Raw genomic sequence first — 21,059 nt, 5'->3', positions numbered from 1 at the left:
CCGTTGTAGCATGGAAGGAACCACAGGCAATAACCTTAGGAGACCTGAGGACGGGAAACACTTACCTGCGGACAGTGAAAAATTGGAAAGGCACCTGGACAGGAAGCCAGGTCTCCTGGGCTCTAGGCTTGACTCTCACCAACAAATATTAGGACTTTGGTCAAGTCACTTAACTCTTCTCGGTCTGATCAGCTGCAAAACTAAAGGGTTGGACTAGATTTTGAAGACCTCTTTTAGCTCTGAAACATCTCTTTTTCTACTTTGGAATCCTAGTGTAATTACCTGAAGGTGTGAGTAGCAGGTAGAATACTTCAGTTACAAGCAAGAGAAACCAACTCTAGTTTCTTCAAACACAAAAGATATTATCACAGAACTAAAGGGAAAGTAGAAAAACACAGGTTTAGAGAGAACAAGAGCCAGAGCAGGTCCTGGGTTCTGGCAGCAAGAACTAAGCAATAATCTCTTCAGGAGATTGCAGACTCAGTTGAACTCTGATCATTCTCAAGAATATTCCAGATTGAAATTCTGATGTGATGTTTCTAGTCTAGCTTAGAGATATATAAAAGAACCACCATGGTTGTATCCAAAAGAAAGGGCTTTTTCCCAAAGCCAAACGAGGGGCTATTACTAGAAAAAGGGGGAATAGATATTGGGCAGATGTCCATGACAGACTGAATGGCAGAGCTGTTTAATGCTAGACATTGTAGTACGAGGAACCAACAAATCATTCGAATAAGTCAAAATGGTAGTGAGTCCTTTACTCATTCTCTCAGCAAATGCTTAATGAATTTGTGAACGGAGTTTTGGAGGACACCAAAGAAATAAAATAATGACCTGTGAAGTCGGTGGGAAAAAATGCTTGGATTTGACTCAAGATGATCTGGGAACAAAATCATATTCCCTTTTAATTTGAATCATTAAAATATATCGGGGCATATGCAACTGCAGCTCATTATAGGGGAGATGTTAAGTAATTCTCTAATTATATGTATTAGATTGTAGGCAGAGGATCCGGAGACAAGTGACTTATCTCACATGTCAAGGGGCAGAGCTAAAAGCAGGACTTGACTTCCCGATATGAATAACTGTTCTGAATTGGCTGCCTAGCAACCATGGCCCCCATTCAGGAGCTGCTGCCCTGTGAGGAGCCTTGGCGCCTGGCTCACCCGCTAAGGGCAGGAACCGGGTCCTGTGCCTCTGTGTCCCCCTGGGGCCTCTCGTGGCACTTGGACATGCAGAAGGTAGATACTTAAGCAGGCTCTGCCTCAGAGCTTGCACAGAGGACGCTGTGCCTGTCTCTGCTTTCGATGCAGGCTTGAGCTGAAGGGTATTGAAAACAGCTCCGGCTGCTGCCACAAAAGCTTGATCTGGGAGCATAGGAAGCAAGACTTATTTCAGAGCTAGAGGATTTCAGAGACTTTTTCCAACAGGAGGCTGAGCTGTAAGCGGGGCGGTGTCTGCGTCAGGTGGCTGGCTCATCCATCTCAACGTGTGCAGTATTGCTTGTGGCAAATAATGAAAAATGAGGACCTCACCAAGAAAACTCCTGAGGAGTTCCCATCGTGGCTCGGTGGTTAACAAATCTGACTCGCATCCATGAGGACGCAGTTGCATCCCTGGCCTCGCTCAGGGGGTTAAGGACACGGCGATGCCGTGAGCTGTGGTGTAGGTCACAGAGGCGGCTGAGACCTGGTGTTCCTGTGGCTGTGGTGTAGGCTGGTGGCTTCAGCTCCAATGAGACCCTTAGCCTGCAAGCCTCCGTATGCTGCGGGGAAGCCCCCCCCCCCAAAAAAAGGAGAAAGAAAAAGAAAACCCCTGAGTGCGAGAATCTCCACTCAGCTCTCTCCTTTGCCATGGGAAAAAGCTGGCCTGTGTCTCGAACTTTGCTCAGAAGGAAGTGTTTCTAGAAATTTGTCCCCCATCAAGTATGTGCGCCCGTGTGTGCTCTTGGTTTGAGAAACGTTTGAGAAACTTTACCAGCCAGTGTGATTCACATTCAGAGGCTCTGAGCCAGGCCTTTACTGGGCTGTCAAGGGTTCCACAGCACCCTGGGCCCAGGAGGCTCCCCTCTCAGTACCAGCCCCACTGCTGGATCCCAGAAGGCTGCAACTCTGAGGCAGGAAATCATTGAGTGAATACAATTGCCTCTTCTTTTTATTGTTAGTTACCCTTCTCTGAAAAGGGGGGTTTCGGTGACTGCTTTTTCTTTCTTTCTTTTCTTCCCTGAGGTGGTAGGGTCTGTTCCTCTAGGCCCAGATTTGTGGGATGGCAGGAACTTCCAGCTTCAGCTTCAGTCTAGACTGTCTCCAATTATCTGAAGCCTGTTGAGAAATCCTCAAAGCTAAATTAACCCCAGCTCACGTATGCTTAATAAGTTGACATCACTCTGCCCTGTGAGGAGCAGAGGGAGAGTGCTGGCGAATCACAGGCTTTATAGATCATCACATAGCCAAAAAGATTGGTGCTCTTGGAGAGTATGTGGGGCTGGTTCACCCCCACTTTTCTTTCTTTTTTTCTTTTTTTTCGTCTTTTGCTTTTTAGGGCTGCACCTGCAGCACATGGAGGTTCCCAGGCTAGGGGTCTCATCGGAGCTATAGCTGCCGGCCTACACCAGAGCCACAGCAATGCGGGATCTGAGCCGTGTCTACGATCTACACCACAGCTCACGGCAACGCCGGATCCTTAACCCACTGAGCGAGCCCAGGGATCAAACCTTCATCCTCAAGGATACTTGTTGGGTTCGTTAACCACTGAGCCACGACAGAAACTCCTCACCCGGATTTTCTTGCCTCTGTGGCACAAATATGATGTTGCTTTGTTTGTATGTTTGTTTATTTATTTTTTGTCTTTTTGCCTTTTCTAGGGCTACTCCTGCGGCATATGGAGGTTCCCAGCCTAGGGGGTCTAATTGGAGCTATAGCCACTGGCCTACACCACAGCTCACGGCAACACCAGATCCTTAACCCACTGAGCAAGGCCAGGGATTGAACCTGCAACGTCATGGTTCCTAGTGGGATTTGTTAACCACTGCGCCACGACGGGAACTCCTGATGTTGCTTTGTTTAAAGAAAGATTTTTTTGTTCTTAAATTTGAACATCAATCAGGCCTTTGCCCTTGCTCCACAGTCCTTGTCTCATTATATCCATGTAACTGGTTATTTTAAGTTTTATTGAGCTATAGTTAATTTATAAGTTTGTGATCGTTTCTGCTGTACAACAAAGAATTTTAAGATTAGTTAATTGATAATCTACTAGCAAGGCTAACTCTGGTTATTTTATACCCCTCCTTTGCCCTCACACCATTTTCCATTTCCACTGCCATGTCACGTCTATCTCCTGCCTTGAGCGTGACAGTGAATCCGAGGTATTTATTAATAAGCCTATTTGGGCGGACTTCCTCCATGCCAGTTTCCCTGGCAACTCCAGTGGGTTATTCAGAGGACTTTCTTTCTTTCTTTCTTTCTTTCTTTCTTTTTTTTTTTTTTGCTACACTCACTGCATGTGGAAGTTCCCTGGCCAGGAATTGAACCCACGCCACAGCAGCGAGCCAAGCTGCTGCAGTGGCAATGCCGGATCCTTAACCCACTGCACCACAGGGGAACTCCTCAGAGAACTTTCCGACGTGGCACCTTTAGCTACACTTCCCTTATAATTCGAGATTCTCCAGAGAGCCCAGGGCACCTCCTCAGCATCATGGTTTTCTAATACTCACTCAAAGGCAAACTACAGGAAATTAATTTTACTTCTACCTCAGCTGGACTTCAGTTGTCTTCATGTAGCCATAGAGATTTAGAATCACACAAATCTGGAGTGATGATGAAGAGTGTTATAAGAAAAGCCCAGACAGAAGCGTGGCAGCAATATCAACAGTGATTGTGGTCTCTGATGGGCTGTCCAGATGCCACTCTCACCACGCTTGCCCTCCAGAGCCCACCATCTGTCTTACTGTGTGCATCTGTCCTGAGATAAAACAGGATCTCCTCCTTCTAGTTCCCATCTTCCCGCCCCCTCCACAGTCCCCTTTTTCTCTAAGAAGTTTCCAAACTTTTAAATGTCAAACCCATTTTAGACAGTGATTCAAACACCAGGAACATCCAAAGAATGTTTAAAGTTTCCATTCATCAAGTGGCTTTGAGTTAAGAGCAGAAGTTCAGGCAGGACACACCCAAGGCTGTGGCTGGAATCTGTAGCCAGACCTGGAGGTTCATCAACTCCACAGCTAAGTGCTTTGGAGGAGGTTCGAAATATCAGCCTGAGGGTTCTCCAAGGCCAAAGGTGCCTGAAGGAGAAAGGAGCAGCAATAAGAAGGACGCATGTGTAGCTGATTCCAGGACAGGCTGGTATCCCTTCTCTCTGGCTGGATGTTTCTCTCTCTGAAGTTGACCCCACTGATAATTAACATTCTGTGCAATGGGGCTTTTGTTTGAGGCATTTTCCCCTAGGAAAGTTGTGAGGAGGGTTGGAGAAAAGGAAAAATTTTCGGAAGGGATGAACCTACGGAAGAGAGAGCTGTGGAAGGCAAGGGAATGCAGGACTATGCTTTGTGCTGTGTTTTGCTAATTAAATCAAAACCTTTTTCCAGAGCCTGATTCCAACTTATCGTTGTTACATTAGAGGGCAATCAGCTCCTACATTACAAGAGAAGAGAAAAAAAAACCCCTCAAAACTCAAATCTTGTTCCAAAGCTCGTCAATGCCTATGTTTCTTTAGTTCCACCTGAATTGGTGGCCACCATACATCTGTGAATCTGTGAAAACTCTTACATTTTTTTAAATTGAAATGTAGTTAACATACAGTATCGTGTTAGTTTCAGGCGTACTGCATAGTGATGTGACATTTGCATATGTTACGAAATGATCACCACAATAACTCTAGTAACCATCTGTCTCCATACAAAACTATTACAACATTATTGATCATATTCTTTTCTTTGTTCTTCTTCTTTTTTTTTTTAGGGCCGCACCTGAAGCATATGGAGGTTCCCAGGCTAGGGGTCAAAGTGGAGCTACAACTGCCAGCCTGCTCCACTCACAGCAATGCCAGGTCCAAGCTGCATCTGCAAGCTACACCACAGCTCACGGCAACACCGGGTTCCCTGACCCACTGAGCGAGGCCAGGGATTGAACCCGCGTCCTCGTGGATACTAGTCAGTTTTGTTTCCGCTGCGCCACAAGGAGCTCCCCCTAATCATATTCTTTATGCTGTAATCTATGAAAACCCTTACTGCAGTGTCCGGAGCCCTGCTTGTAGCCAGCCCAGTGAGATTATTAAAACTTACCCAAGGGCTGCAGACAATTAAAATAATGATGTGCAGCTTCACAAATTGGCCTGAATGACTCGGGTGATACCAAAGAGGGAAGGAGGATTTTGAGTCTCTCCAGTAAATCAGCTTTAATGAGCCTGTTCTTCGCTTTTCCTGCCATCCTTCCTAGTTATTAAATGAAGCTCCCAAGATGAGGTGAGTTAATCTGAAAGGATGATGCCACCCCCAGACAGGATGGCCCTCTGTCTAAAAGTCGCATTCCCCATCTTATCCCTGTTGTTTCTCCTGAACTGAAAAGGTCAGCTCGAATGAGGTATTGCATATAACCTTTGCAGTTTCCATTTCATCCTCTAAGGAGGGAGGAGTGGAATCGGTTCGAGTTGTGAGAAAATTCAATACTTGCTTCACAGCTCTCTCCTCCTGATCATGGGGTGTTTTCCAACCCCTTGGAGAGTCTGATTGATTAAACATGGCTTATTCCGAGCTTGAATCAAACATGAGTTGAGGAGTTCCCGTTACGGCTCAGCAGGTAACAAATCTGACTAGGAACTGTGGGGTTGCGGGTTCAATCCCTGGCCTCACTCTGTGGGTTAAGGATCCGGTGTTGCCGTGAGCTGTGGTGAAGGTTGCAGACGCGACTTGGATCTGGCGTTGCTGTGGCTGTGGTGTAGACTGGCAGCTACAGCTCTGATTGGACCCCTAGCCTGGGAGCCTCCATATGCTGCAGGTGCAGCCCTAAAAAGACAAACAAACAAACAAACAAACAAACAAAACCATGAGTTGAGGGCTGGGGAGGTCCCCAGCTGTTTGAAGGACCACCTGTTGGCAAAAAAAAAAAAAAAAAACTTGAAAAAAAGAGTAAAAGAGTGAAAGGATTATTTTAGGGATAGAACTAGCCCAGGCAAGGTAACATCTTAAGGGAGTAAGCTGTAATTGAATTAGAAACAGGTAGATTAGCTTTTCTTGAAAATATCCTTCCTTACGATCATTAGGAGGAAATGCCTGGCATGATGCATTTCATATTTGGTGCAAGTGAGTCTGGAGACAGGGAGGCAATTCACTGAACCCACGTATACATCAGTTAACTTTGATGTTACCACCCAATGTATACATACTATACAGATTACCAATAAAGCCTTCCACTGGCTAATGTGTCTCAGTGATCTGATAGACTCTTTGTGTTTACACTTTTGTTTTAAATCACTGGCTTGTTCTGAAATACCACCACCATCATCCCTACCACGACTACCAACAAAATCTCCAACTCATCAGTAGTTTATTCTAAAAACAGAAATTTAAAACCAAATATCTGCTTTATCATCTTACCTTTTAAATTGCTATCATTGGACATGCTCACAGTTCCTAATAAGGAAAGTAAAGATTGGTTAAACTAATTATTAGGTTAGAAAAGGGCATGTCAAGATTGGCCCACTCTACGAAAAATGTGACTCATTCTCAAGTTATATGTGTGTATGTATATGTGTGTGAATAATCTTGTTCTCATACCTCTAAAATGTCCACTGAGTAATCAAGGGATTTTCCCCTGTGATTTCAGAACAGAGCCTTGTATACAGCAGGTGCATTCTACTTAACTGCATTGTATTGAGCATCTACCAGAAGGAGTAGGGCAAATAAGCCTCGCAGTCAAGGTTATCCTCAAAAAACTCTTCATTGGCTTATGCAATACAATACAGGGACAGTTCTCACTGTGTTTTTCTCCAACAGTGGATTTGATTGCTGTTTTGTTTTGTTTGTTTTTGCTTGGGAACCAGATGAGTCAGCTGGCTCTGATGTACCCCCAAACACGTTTCTTTCAAAACTAGCCTTACATTCAGCCCCACCTCTAAGAGGTGCAAGGGAAGTAGAACCAGCTGAGCCAACATCAGGTCCGTCTCCTCGTCTTGCTGATTCTGGGGCCTGTCCTCGAGTGAGTGGGTGGTTGGAATGTCTACACTATTCAAAGTGTTATTTCTTTCTCTTTCTTTTGATGGGGGAGAGACAGGCCAAGTGCACATAGTTGAATTTGTATCATATGATATGTTATGGCTCTACAGTAAATATTTATTGAATCAATAAATATTTGAGATGTTAGTAGGTATTATTTGATTCAGTTGCTCTGCTAACTCTTGTCTGAATATAAACTATTTTTCTTCACTGAGAAAAATCAATGGTTCAAATGGCTTTTAGAAAGAGCAAAAAATGTGAAAAAGACTAAAAGAAGAAATTACCAATCACTTTAAGAAAGAAAAAAACCCCCAAACCAAAAACCCAGTCGGACTGCTTAGATGAAAGCCTTGCCATAAATATTCTAAATTTCTTAGGGGTACAATATATAGCAATACTGGGAATTTTAATACCATCACTAATCATTTGAAATACTCTGACATCCTTTCACTGTAATATTTGTGTATTTGGTGGAAACGTTTTGAAAAGTCATTCCACTAGCCAACAAAAGTCATTTTATAGTTATGATGTAATTGTAAGGTAGTATTTCAGGGCTGTCAAGATCAAAGACTTGATATATGACTTACAGAAAAAAAAGTTCAAGAGAGGCCCCACCAAACAACCTTTTAAAGGAACTAACCAATAGCATCTCATCTTCTGTTTTCTTTTGGCTTTTAGAACTGGAATCATACAAAAGATACATTCTCCAGAGGCACACGAATTAAAATTAAAGAGTGAAAATAAATAATCCTAGATGAAACTTTTCCCTTTGATTTAAACAGTGAGAAATTATATATATATACATATATATATATTCAATGTATTGGTAATAAAAATAGGGAAACTGTAGTCAAATTGCGAATTGGGCTCAAAATGAAACCTGAAAATGAATGTCATGAAAACCACTTTAAGGTTATTGCACTGGCTGAAGGCAATTTTTTTTATGCTTGTACAATATATGTCTAGTTTATCTTCTTGGCCTTATAAGCCAAAACTAGAGATTATCTTAAAGAATGAAAGTCCTTTATGTACAATAAAACACAAGTCATCATATAAGTTTTTCTACATTTTTGCTTACTGACCACTGCAAGTTCAGCTATAAACAGTGAATAGGGTCTGAGTGGACTGAGTGGATGAATTCAGAAAGTTGTTTATTTTCTCCATTGTCTAAGGTGGTAAAGAAAAGAGACATCAAATGGTAATTCTCTCTTGTAGTACTGTCTGACTGCCCCAAGCTAAAAAGGGGAAAGACAGGAGTTCCCTGGTGGCTCAGTGGGTTAGGACCTGGCATTGTCACTGCTGTGGTTTGATCCCTGGCCTCAGAACTTCTGCATGCCGTTGGCACACCCCTCTGCCCAAGATAAACAAATAGGAAGGGGAAAGACAGAAAACTAAACAGCATTTGTTCATGTATGAAGCATTTTTAAATGATGATTTTTAAAATCATGATCTACCAACCTTTTAAAAGAAAAGTAGGGAAAAGTGTTTGTGGTGCTTCTCTTCCTCCTTCTGGATACCTCAGAGTAGGACTCCAGGCCAGCATCCTTCATTTGTCTTTCTTGACAGATTTGGCGGAGAACTCCTTAATTTTTTTGAAGACTATGGATCCCGGGGGGTGGAAGAATCAACAGAAGATCACATGTAAGTAAAAAAAAAAAAAAAAAAAAAAAAAGCTCAATTAGGTTTTTTTTTTCCTTCAGAAAGATAGTACATTGGCTCTTGCGGTTGAAAAAAAAATGCCTCCTCCAATGAAAAACTCAAATTGGTTCTATGGGATATGTCCCCACTGGGGTCTTAGATACGCGCTTCCCTTTGGGATGTTCTCCCAAGCTTTCCCTATATTACTTGTCACTAAAAGGCTCTTCTGGAGTTCCTGTCGTGGTGCAGCAGAAATGAATCTGACTAGGAACCATGGGGTTGTGGGTTTGATCCCTGGCCTCGTTCAGTGGGTTAAGGATCCCGCATTGCCGTGAGCTGTGGTGTAGGTCACAGATGCGGCTCAGATCCCAAGTTGCTGTGGCTCTGGCGTAGGCCGGAGGCTACAGCTCCAATTAGACCCCTAGCCTGGGAACCTCCATATGCCGCGGGTGCGACCCTGAAAAGACAAAAAAAAAAATTTGCAGATCACTTCCCATCCCCTCTCACTCCTTATCACCTGAAAATGAATGTCATGAAAACCACTTTAAGGTTATTGTGTTGGCCGAAGGAAATGTTTTTATGCTTGTAGGATATATATCTAGTTTATCTTCTTGGCCTTATAAGCCCAAACTAGAGATTATCTTAAAGAATGAAAGTCCTTTATGTACAATAAAACTCAAGTCATCATATAAGTTTTCCTACATTTTTGCTCACTGACCACTGCCACCCGTGGGCCCTAAAAAAAAAAGACAAAAAAAAAAAGCTCTTCTCTCTCACTAAGCACAAACCTGTTAATAACATGGTCGTGGCAATAATAATAGTAATACTATTATTATATGTAATAGTAATACTAATACATATAATACTATGTAACCAGCACAACAACAGCAGCTGCCATTTGACGGGGTCGATCACCACGGGTCTGGCACCAACACTGGCCACCTGCCCTTGAGCGCCGATTCGGCTGATTGTCACCATTTTTGCAAGTGGGGAAACTGAGCTCAGGGATGTTAAGTAGCTTCAAGTTTCGTAATAAGGAAGTAGGAGAGCTGCAGTTTGCACCCAGGTCTGACTTGAAACCCACTCTTCCGTATTCTTGTTTGCTAATACTCTAGCCAACCCTGATGGCTATTTCTCAGGGTGGAGGTGAGGGAGGAACCAAACACATGGGAAGAGGGCATCTGGGAATTTTTCAGGAAGACTGGAGAATAAATGACTGGCACTGTCCCGGATGTTCCTCTGATAAACTTCGAAGGCCAGGTTCATTCGCAGGTGTATCCTCATTGGCGGGCACCTGGGAGATGCCCAGAGATACCAGAAGCCCATTAAGCTTGTTCCGAATTGAATGTCAAAGCCACTGCCACACCAACAGTCAGGGCTCCACAGTTTCTCCACAGGAGGGGGCTAAGGAATGGCAGTCGGTTTGACAGGGGGCCTGGGGGGACTGTCTTGGAGCGTATCAAGGGATGGGAGGCTTTGGTAGCCGTGGTAGTAAATGGTGATGATGGTAACTCGCGGCACAGCAAAGTCCTCACAGGACCATTCATTGTGGCGACCGAGTACCCGTCCTGGCGCAGGGAAGGGTCAGTGGTCTCACGGCTGGTGAGGCACCTACCTCCGACTGCACACGTCGGAGGGAGTCTGTGAAGGCCTGGAGGGTTTGGCTGGATGCTCTGGCCTCCTCCATCGGCTCTCTGCCGCCAGCGGTGCCGCAGCTGGGCTGCTCAGGGTGTTTTCGGCAACGCGATGACAGTGTGATGGAAGAGCCATCTCCTCACAGCCGTGCAGCCCTGCTAGCCTGGGAACGCTCCCGTGCTTCGGCTGCTCTGCTGAGAACCCACCCGGCCTGGTGGGTTCCACAGATGGAGGGGAGGGGAGGGCGCCTTTCCCCATGCAACGTCTTAGCACATTCATCAAAAGCAAAATAGGAGCACATTTCCCCCAGACAGAAACCTGTGTCAATGACATCTTTCTCTTCAGCACAGGGCCATGGCCAAGTCCAGCTGGACGTGGACCCGCCGGCCCCACGTCCGTGGATGTAACCCAGCAGAGAGCAGAGGATGTAGGAGATAAAGTTTCTCTGTTCGGGAAGAGATTGGAAACCAGCTTCAAAGGAAAGAGAGGGGTGTTGTGGTTGAGGTTTGGGTCTCTGAGAAAGACATCATTCCAGCCGAAACACTTAACAAACCAAACCCACAGAATGGGAAATTCTAGACTCTTTGGTTGAGAGCACCTGGAGCGGGGGTCTTACTGATCTCTCTCCTCTGGGCTGCAACACTTTCGATATGTCTCTCACAGCTTCGGCCTGGATTAAGCAAGGCCTTTCTTCATTCTCGGGGGGTTTCTTCTCTGCAACCTGACCACCCCTCGCCAGACTCTAAGCAGTTTAAATCCAGAGGCCATTTTTCCCTCTCCCCTGGAATCCATCTGAGTTATGGCAGGTGGCAGCGTATCCTTAATGGGGATGTACTTGACAAACCTGAGTTCCCTTGAAGACTCCTGCATCCTTCTCAGAGCCCAGCATTGCAGCGGCCTGAGGCAGAAACTCAACAAAGACCCATCGAATGAACAGGCAATAATTGGCTGGAATGGCTCTCTTCCTGGCCAGTTGGAAAACTGAAATCCCTACGGACTGCTTCCTGTTTTGCTACACCAGCCTCATTTCTGGAAGAAGGAAAGGTGAGGATAAAATCAGACGAGAAAGGACCACGAAAGCAGGGTCTTGAATGCAATCTTTCCCTGAGAAAGAGAAGCTGTGGAACAGGAAACATGCCTGCCTTTTCTTTCTCTCCCAGGCAGCCTGGTTATTGTGTTTCTAGGCAGAAAAAGACATACTTCCCAGAGCGGCCCAGAGAAGGGGGTTCAGTAAAATCTAGGCCTCCAGGTGCTTTCAACCAGAGTCTATTGGACTTTTGACCTTTTAAATACTACAAAAAAAAAAAGTTTTTTGTACCTTCTCATTTATGAAGTATATCCAAGTGGGACAAACCAAAAATAAAATGAAGCCCGTCCTTTGAACAATCACGCTTGCTCTTAGAAACCTGTAAGAATTTATGCCCAAGTTTCTGTTTTATCTGTAACCATAACTTTGTTTTCATTGGAAGTTCCTCCAGCAGAGGGTAATTTAATTTTGTCAGTAACCAGACACATTCTGTTTAGATTTGGAATCCTTTTAACACGGGAGCTTTCTATCCATCACCCGCCCCAAGCATGTTTGGATCACAGGCTCTTTGAGAAAGGGGCTCTCTGCCTATCGATATGGCGTGGTGGCCAAAAGGGACAGACCATCTTATCAGCAGCAGCTTCCTCGAGAGAAATATCACCACTGTCCATGTGTTAATTAGCAGGGAATGGTCCGGCCACAGCTCTCCAGGGCCACGTGGCCCCCCCCCCGGCCCCCAAGGCCCAAGGCTGCCTTCGCTGTGACCACCCCTCCGACCCTGCTGAGGGGGGGGGGAGAAGAATTCCAGCAACAGTGAAAACATCACTTTCCACTCCATCACGAGAAGCCAAACACAGAAACCGTATTCAAAGCGTTCTTTGTCCACAAGATAACGTTGGAATCGGAAACTCGTTTAGCCAGATTCTCTTGTTACAATTTACGGCTTCATCAGGTGGGGGCAGGGACAGGCACCATCTATCCTTAAAATAAGAGTGGCGGATTCCCACAGGAAGGTCTGCAACCCCAAATGGGTATTTAAAAAAAAATCCCTCATCTGCTGGCACCTCACTCCGGTGCGGAACGCATCCCTGCGACCTGCTGGAGGGTGTTCACCTGGGGGAGGGGATTTGTGCTGGGAGTAACCACAGGCCAACAGCCTGGGACTTTCAAGTTGGAGAGGAAAAAGGGATCCAGGACCAGTCCTATGCAGAATACCTTCCCTCCCAGGGAGTAAAGGCAGGAGCAGGGATGAGAGGGATGGGGAGAGAGGAAGAGGATGGGTAGACATCTCCTGGCAGTACGGGCCTGGGAGAACAATCGCCTTTGTTCAAAGCAGGCTGAGAGAGCTGCTTGGGAAGTGCAGGATCTGGAGTCAGGGCAGGTTAGGGCCTGTGTGTACACGTGAGGTCTCCTGGTGACCAAGGGCCCAGGTGGGTGGGCCTGGAATGCTGATACTGGAGCCCGGCTGAGGGGGTGTTTTGGCCCATTATCTGTCCACCTCCACCCAGAGTTCCTCCTGCTTCTCTCTTGAAGCCCCCTTGAGCATGGGGGAAGGGGGGATGGAGGACAAGCCGGGGTTTCTTGCCTTCCTGGGGAGAGCCAGGTTGGCTGCTGGGGACAGACTGGGATTCTGACTGCCCAGTGCCAGGGCTCTGGTCCTGGATGGGTCACGATCCCCTGAGGAGCGAAAACAAAACCAAACACATTCCTGGCCCCCCTAAGATCTTTTGAATCCAAATCTCCATGGGGATTAGGCTTGAGAATTTGTGTTTCCAAAGCTTCCCCATAGTTCTCATGCTACTGGTGAGGAAACTTATGACTTGTAAGGTACCTTCTAGCATGAATACAGTCTTTGTTTTGTTTTAAACCTGTTAATGCATATGAACCAGTTGGGAATTCCAAATCCAAAAACTGGCCAAACTTCTAAGGGGCCTGAGCGAGCGGACCCCAGGGCAGACGCCTCCAGTTAATGCCTTCCCTAAAAAGGGTTTGGAGCGAGCCATTCACCTGGAATCCTTCAGACTTCTGGTCTCCCTGGACAAGGACCTGAAGCGTCATCAGGCTTATGTTTTCAAGGTGTCTTGGAAATGTCAGGCCATGGCTGATGGCAGGTCCAGACCAGCCACTGGGAGGTAGGAGAGATGGGAACTGTGAAACCAGGGCCATGCTTCTTAGTGCAGGATGTTCTGTGCAGCCTGGCCCCTTCAGCCTCCATCTCCTCCCACATACCCCTCTTGGCCAGGCTCTTATTTATGCACTCTTCTCATTTGCTTCAAGTGGATCTTAGGGTTGTATGCATTCTTGTAAAATATATGTCATTGTCTTATTGATTGACTCACTCAAACAAGTATTTGCTGGGTATCAACTATGTGCCAGGCATTTGGGGATGCATCAATGAACAAAACCATCAGAGATCCCTTGCCCTCATGGAATGTATATGCTAACAAGGGATGAAAACCAATAATCTATAAGCGTAAAAATAAGACAATTATCAGAATGTTAGAGGGGTGGTAAGTGCTATGGGAAAACTAATGCAGAAAAGGGGTATCAGGAGTGCTGATTAGAAGGAGTTAGACCAATTCCAGTGTTAAATTTTCTGAAACTCTAGTTTGGGTTTATGCAAATTGTATTACTACACATTTCATGTTGTCTTTTATTTTCTTTTTTACTTAACACCAAGTTTTCAAGTGTTACATGATATTCCACTGTGTGTGTTTACCATTCCCATCTACCCTCCCAGTATGGATACTCTGATTGCTTCCAATTGCCCATCGCCATGAACAGTGCTGCAGTCAGCATTAAACATTAGAAAATGTATTTGGGGTTTGTACCCAGGAGTGGATTTGCTGGGTTATGAGGTCTGCCTATGCTTAATTTCATCAAATGTGCCAGATTACAGAGTTGCTGCAACAGCCCATGTTCCCATCAGCATGTACGAGGTCCCCTAAATCCCCACACCTCTGCTGACACTTGGCCTTCTCTAGCTTCCTGGATTTTTTGGCAGAGCATTCTGGCTTCTGGTGCCAGCACTCTTGCTGAAATACTGTTCTGCCATTGCTATCCATGCCCTGTCCTTCTCCGGCTCCCTCAGCTCCCATCTTTATGTCACCCGCCTTCCTTCTGACCATGAGCACTTCTTGTCTGCCTTGCGAGGCAGTTTGTTTCTCTACTTTCAAGGCTCATTCCACTTGGACTTCATATCCTGAGGTCAGAAATCCCAACTCTGGAGTTCCCTGGTGGCTCAGTGGGTTAAGGACTTGCCATTGTCACTGCAGTGCTCCATTTGCTTTGGATCCCTGGCCCCCGGAATTTCTGCATGCCTGACATGGTCTTAAAAAAAAAAAAAGATTCCGCCACCTGGTTGGCAAGATAGTAGCCTAAAGGCAATCCTCTTACTCTGTGTAATAGTTACACTGTGTTCAGGATGTCTGACTCGGTTTAGGGCCACAGTGGTTTCCTATGACCTGCCTCATCTACTCTGAACTGTCATCTGGCTTCAAGACCTTCAACCACCTTGACCTGCTCTTTCACCTCACTTGGATCTTTGCACATATTCCTCCCTTGGCTAGACCCTCCCTCTCTCTCACCTTGCTTATCTCACAGTCTTCTCCCGGGTCCCTTCCCCCAGGTCTTGGGGGTCGAGGGGGGGGAGCCCTTGTGCATGCCCACAACACTCTGTGCCAGCTTTCCCTGTGGTGACACATCTCTTTGTCATGGACACATGAGGCTTCACGCCCTTGTGCACTGTCGCAGCCCCAGCACCTCCTGCTGTGTGCGCCACACAGTAGGTGTTCAATTCATGTTCATTGACCGGATGAAGAAAGGAATGAGTGAGCAAAGGCTTTCCATCTCTCGCACATACGAGGGTTGCCGGCCTCAGGTCTTCATGTCCACTTGAAAGTCTTCTCTCTTCTATCTATTCATCTGCTTCCCCCTTTAAAAATTTTTTTGATTCAAACCCCAGCCAGTCCACAAATCTTCCCATATCCCCAATGTGATCACAGTTCCTCCTCTTTTGGGACTCCTGTTCTTTGTAACACCCTGGAGCCGGTTTTGTCACTGGACTTAGGGGTTGTGAGTGCCATAAGCCCACATTACAGAGCAAACAGCCTCTGATGGGGTCATTCTGCGCTTTCATAAGCACTGCCTAGAGGATCTCCTTTCAGCCTGTCCCCCGCATATCCCAAGACTTGTAACAACATCTGGTCACGACACCTCCCTGGGTGTCAGGCTCCAGATCAGGGCTGATACTGAACCAGTAGGCACCAGCCCAGGCTTCCTTCTGGCCTGACATTCCTGTTGTCAGATACCTTAAATCGGGACCAGATAATCTCACTGTTCTTGTAGATCTGTCATTCTGTGATTCTAGGCAGGGAAAAAATCTGATCTTTTTATAATCCCTGATATTCTGATCCAAGCACACTTCATACAAAGTGCAAGATGAAGCATGTTGTATTAAAACCAAAAAATGGCATATCTGTGCTCCCCCTGAGTTATGTTTATCTTTAAGTTTCCTTTAGATCCCTGTTGCCCAGTAGTGTCTCATTTAGGAAAAAGAGGGAAAAAGATCTGGCTTCAGCCTGGAGTGTGACCTGAGGCATGTAATTTGTCTGTCGCGATGCTGTGGGTGGAAATGTCAAAGAGGGTAATTCACAGTGACATCAGTAATCATGTGATGCGGCTTTTTGGGGTTTTATTTAATTTTTGCTTGTTTTGCCCAGACTCTGAAATGTTGTGCATTTCCCCCTTTATGTGTCTAGACTGTTAAAGTGTTTTCTTCTTAAAAACAAGTACTTCCCCATAGTTTTTTTTTTTTTTTTTTTTTTTTGGCCATGCCTGCAGTGCGCAGATGTTCCCAGGTCAGGGATCAAACCCATGACACAGCAGCAACCCGAATCCCTACAGTGACAATGCCAGGTTCTTAACCTGCTGTGCCACAAGGGAACTTCTCCCATAGTTTTTATTGCTGGAAAAATTACATGGCCTTGGTTCCACAATTTCCTTCAATACTTTTCATTGCTGTCTTCAAAGTTAGCAATAAGCTGTCTAGACAAGTTAGATATTTCTAGGCCTACATATCTCAAGGTAACATACAGCATAAGCAAATCACAAGCGGAATTTCTAGGAGTTCCCGTCGTGGTGCAGTGGCTAACGAATCCGACTAGGAACCATGAAGTTGCAGGTTTGATCCCTGGCCTTGCTCAGTGGGTTAAGGATCTGGCGTTGCCGTGAGCTGTGGTGAAGGTCGCAGACGCGGCTCTGATCTGGCGTTGCTGTGGCTCTGGCGTAGGCTGGCGGCTACAACTCCGATTCGACCCCTAGCCTGGGAACCTCCATGTGCCATGGGAGTGGCCCTAGAAAAGGCAAAAAGCCAAAAAAAAAGAAGTGGAATGTCTAAAGAATGACTTTGTGTGGTGCCAACCTCTGGGGCCTGGCACCTGAGAAACATGGCCAAGGGAAGTTTGATGTGAGTATATAACTAAACTCCACTTATGTCACAGTAAATCTAATAGCCCATCAGTGACAAACTATAAAAATTTAAAAAGTGAAGAGGCAGGGTGGGGGGAGGGGTGACAAGGTGGGAGAAATGGGTGAACTTTTTTTTTTTGTCTTTTTGCCATTTTGAGGGCCACTCCCAGGCTAGGGGTCCAATCGGAGCTGTAGCCACTGGCCTACGCCAGAGCCATAGCAACCCGGGATCTGAGCCTCGTCTGCGACCTACACTTCAGCTCATGGCAACGCCGGATCCTTAACTCACTGAGCAAGGCCAGGGACCGAACCCACAACCTCATGGTTCCTAGTCGGATTTGTTAACCACTGTGCCACAACGGAAACTCTTTTTTTTTTTTTTACTTTTTAAGGCCACACCCATGGCCTATGGAAGTTCCCAGGCTGGGGGTTGAATCGGAGCTACAGCTGCCAGCCTGCACCACAGCCACAGCAATGCAGGATCTGAGCCACATCTGTGACCTACACCACAACTCATGGCAGTGCCAATTCCCCGATCCACTGGGTGAGGCCTGGCATTGAACTCGAATCCTTATGGATGCTACTCAGATTTGGTTCCTCTGTGCCACAGTGGGAACTCGTGAATGAACTAGTTTTTATCTATCCCTATCTATCTAGCTAGCTATAGGTTTACATAATTTGAATAGGAATTTTTTAAAAAGAAAGAAAAGTGAATATAAAAATAAAAAGCCCCTGTGGAAATTTCTCTCAGCTCAAAGAGGCCAGGTTGACTTATTTGTTGAGAGAATTTTTTTAAAAAAGTAGTTTTGATTCATTCATTTCAATCTATTGGCACATCCTGTTGGCTCTACCTTAAGAGGATATCCAGTTTGTAGCCACTTCTTCTTCTTCTTTTTTTTGGCTTTTTTATTATGGCTGAACCAGGGGCATATGGAGGTTCCCAGGCTGGGGGTCCAATTGGAGCTGTAGCTGCTGGCCTCCACCACAGCCACAGCAATGCAGGATCTGAGCTATGTCTGCGACCTACACCACAGTTCATGGCAATGCCAGATCCTTACTTAACCCACTGAGCGAGGCCAGGGATCGAACCTGTTCCCTCATGGATACTAGTTGGGTTTGTTAACTGCTGAGCCACAACGGGAACTCCCCAGTGTGTAGCCATTTCTTACCCTCCACTGCTTCTGCCTCGCCACCATTATCTGTCACCTGGACTTTGCCATGGTCTCCCACCTGCCATTCTTACTCCCCTGCATTTATTCCCCACTCCTGTTCAAAGCCCTCCCATGGTTTCCTCCCTCTCTCATTATAGACCCCACGGCTTCACTGTGGCCTTCAAAACCCAGGCTGTTCTGGCCTCTGACCCCTGTCCAAGGTCATCTCCCTTTACTCATCACTCCCTCTCTTTCTTCGCTCCAGCCATTGGACCTCTTTGCTGTTCCTCAGATATACCAAGCACCTTCCTGCCTCAGGGCCTTTGCCCATGCTGTTGCTTCCTTGTGGAAGACTCTTTCTCAGATACATTTGCAGCTTCCTCCCTCACAACGTTCAAATCTTCACTCAGACATTTCAGAGTTGCCCTCATGACCCTAAGATAGTAGCCACATTTCTCTCTACTTTACCTTATCTAATTTGTCATCATAGCACACTTTCCTATCTGATATTATGTATTTATTCATTTACTGCTCTCTTATGTCAGAAGCTTTTATCTGTGTCATTCATAATAGTGTCCCTCAAAGCCTAGAAAAATGCCCGATACACAGTAGGTGCTCAGTAAATAGCTATTGAGTGAATAAGTGTACTTATAAATTAACTGTTTATTGCTCCCCTTCTAATAGGTTGGGCATTAGTCTTGGATTTTTAATGTATGCAACCAAAGGTATTTTTTATTTTATTTTATTATTATTATTTTTTATATTTTATTTATTTATTTTTTCCCTGCTGTACAGCATGGGGACCAAGTTACACATGCATGTATACATACTTTTTCCTCCCATTGTTGTGTTGCTATGCAAGTATGTAGACATAGTTCTCAGTGCTACACAGCAGGATCTCATTGTAAATCCATTCCAAGAGCAATAGTTTGCATCCGTTAACCCTAAGCTCCCAATCTCTCCCACTCCCTCCCTCTCCCCACCACAGGGCAGCCACAAGTCTATTCTCCAAGTCTATGATTTTCTTTTCTGTGGAAACATTCATTTGTGCTGTATATCAGATTCCAGTTATAAGTGATATCATATGGTATTTGTCTTTCTCTTTCTGATTTATTTCACTCAGGATGAGAGTCTCTAGTTCCATCCATGTTGCTGCAAATGGCATTATGTCGTTCTTTTTTATGGCTGAGTAGTATTCCATTGTGTATATATAGCACAAAAGATATCTTTTAATTGCAGAAGGAAAAAACTCTCTGAAAACACATTTATCAAAAGATGCCAAAATCCAGAGTTCCCATCATGGCACAGTTGAAATGAATCTGACCAGGAACCAGGAGGTTGCGGGTTCGATCCCTGGCCTTGCTCAGTGGGTGTTGCTGTGAGCTGTGGTGTAGGTCGCAGATGCAGCTTGGATCTGGTGTTGCTGTGGCTGTGGCTGTGACTGTGCCACAGGCTGGCGCCTACAGCTCCGATTGTACCCCTAGTCTGGGAACCTCCATATGCTGTGGGTGTGGCTCTAAAAAGGACAAAAGACAAAAAAAAAGAGAAAGAAATAAAAAAAGAAGGAAGGAAGGAAGGAAGGAAAGAAAGAAAGAAAGAAAGAAAGAAAAGAAAGAAAGAAAGAAAGAAAGAAAGAAAGAAAGAAAGAAAGAAAGAAAGAAAGAAAGAAAGAAAAAGATGCCAAAATCCATTAAAAAATTTTTTTTTTCTTTAGAAGCTGTAGTCCCAGGTCTGGCCGAGCAAGTGGCCTTATCTAATAGCTTAAGTGGTGGTTAAGTACATTTTGTGATTTGTTACTCTTAATCCTGGGGAATGGCTGCTGATTGATTATAGCCCAGCTGTGCCTGAGGTCACAGGTTCCCACCCCACGTGACTCTGTCAGCTTTGTTCTTGCCAAGGTCCAGGTTTGCGGCTCTGGCCCTGACCAGCCTCCCCCGGCCAAAGCTGACTGTGGCTTCTAAGAAGACACTTAAGAAGACTTGGGATGAGTTTGCACAGAACCATCCCTGAGCCTGGAAACTCAGTTCACAGTCATTTCAAAGCCAGCTACTATAGCTGAAACCACACAGTCGTGGTGAAGGGCTAAGTGTGACTGCATAGAGATGAGGTTCAGGCTCTTGGTGGCCTCATGGGGCACAGTTTGGTCTGTGAAGCCGCTTGGGTCCCAGAGGTGGCATCTGGTAAAGAAAAACTTACTTTTACCAAATCCACATAAAGGCCAGTGGATGATCAGGCAAATTTGAGCACAAACCATAATTTTTTCTCCTTCATTTATCAAAGAAAAACAGCCTTAAGACATCCCTGAAATCCTCAAGTAGGTCTTTATCTTTATTGCCGAAATGCTTGTCCTGGTATTGCATGTGCTTCTCTATCATCCTCAAGAGCTGAAGAAGCAGCACCCCCTACCTTTTTTGGGCCTTTCCCATGTCATGCATGTCCATCCCAGGCCAGGATTGAACTCATACCACAACAGTGACCCAACCCAGAGCAGTGATAATGCCACATTCTTTAAAAAAATTTTTTTTTCATTATAGTTGATTTATAGTGTTCTGTCAATTTCTGCTGTACAGCAAAGTAGCCCAGTTATACATATTATATACATTCTTTTTCTCACATTATCCTCCATCATGTTCCATCACAAGTGATCAGATAGAGTTCCCTGTGCTATACGGCAGGATGTCATTGCTTTTCCACTCCAAATGCAATAGTCTGCATCTATTAACCCCTAACTCCCAGTTCATCCCACTCCCTCTCTCTCCCCCTTGGCAACCAGATGATGCCAAATTCTTAACCCACTGTACCACCAGGGAATTCTGCATCCCCTTTTTTTAATAGGTGGAGAAAAATGAAGCAGAGGCAGTCACGTGACTCACTTGCTTATTCCTGCTTATCAGACTGATTGTCCTCATGTCCACAGAGATTTTTCAGATAA

General features: G+C 45.4%; 1 long non-coding RNA gene across 1 annotated transcript; it reads left to right on the top strand.

Annotated features, from left to right (window-relative positions):
• The first annotated feature begins 8,776 nt into the window (after positions 1-8,776).
• LOC125123447 (uncharacterized) lies at positions 8,777-11,870 on the top strand. Its single transcript, XR_007134060.1, has 2 exons — positions 8,777-8,848; positions 10,826-11,870. It is a non-coding gene; the product is annotated as an uncharacterized LOC125123447 (long non-coding RNA).
• Positions 11,871-21,059: the final 9,189 nt, after the last annotated feature.

This window comes from Phacochoerus africanus, chromosome 3, assembly GCF_016906955.1.
Source record: "Phacochoerus africanus isolate WHEZ1 chromosome 3, ROS_Pafr_v1, whole genome shotgun sequence".
Lineage (NCBI taxonomy): Eukaryota > Metazoa > Chordata > Mammalia > Artiodactyla > Suidae > Phacochoerus > Phacochoerus africanus.
The sequence above is the reverse complement of the archived record's forward strand: the minus strand, read 5'-3'. Positions and strand labels throughout refer to the sequence as shown.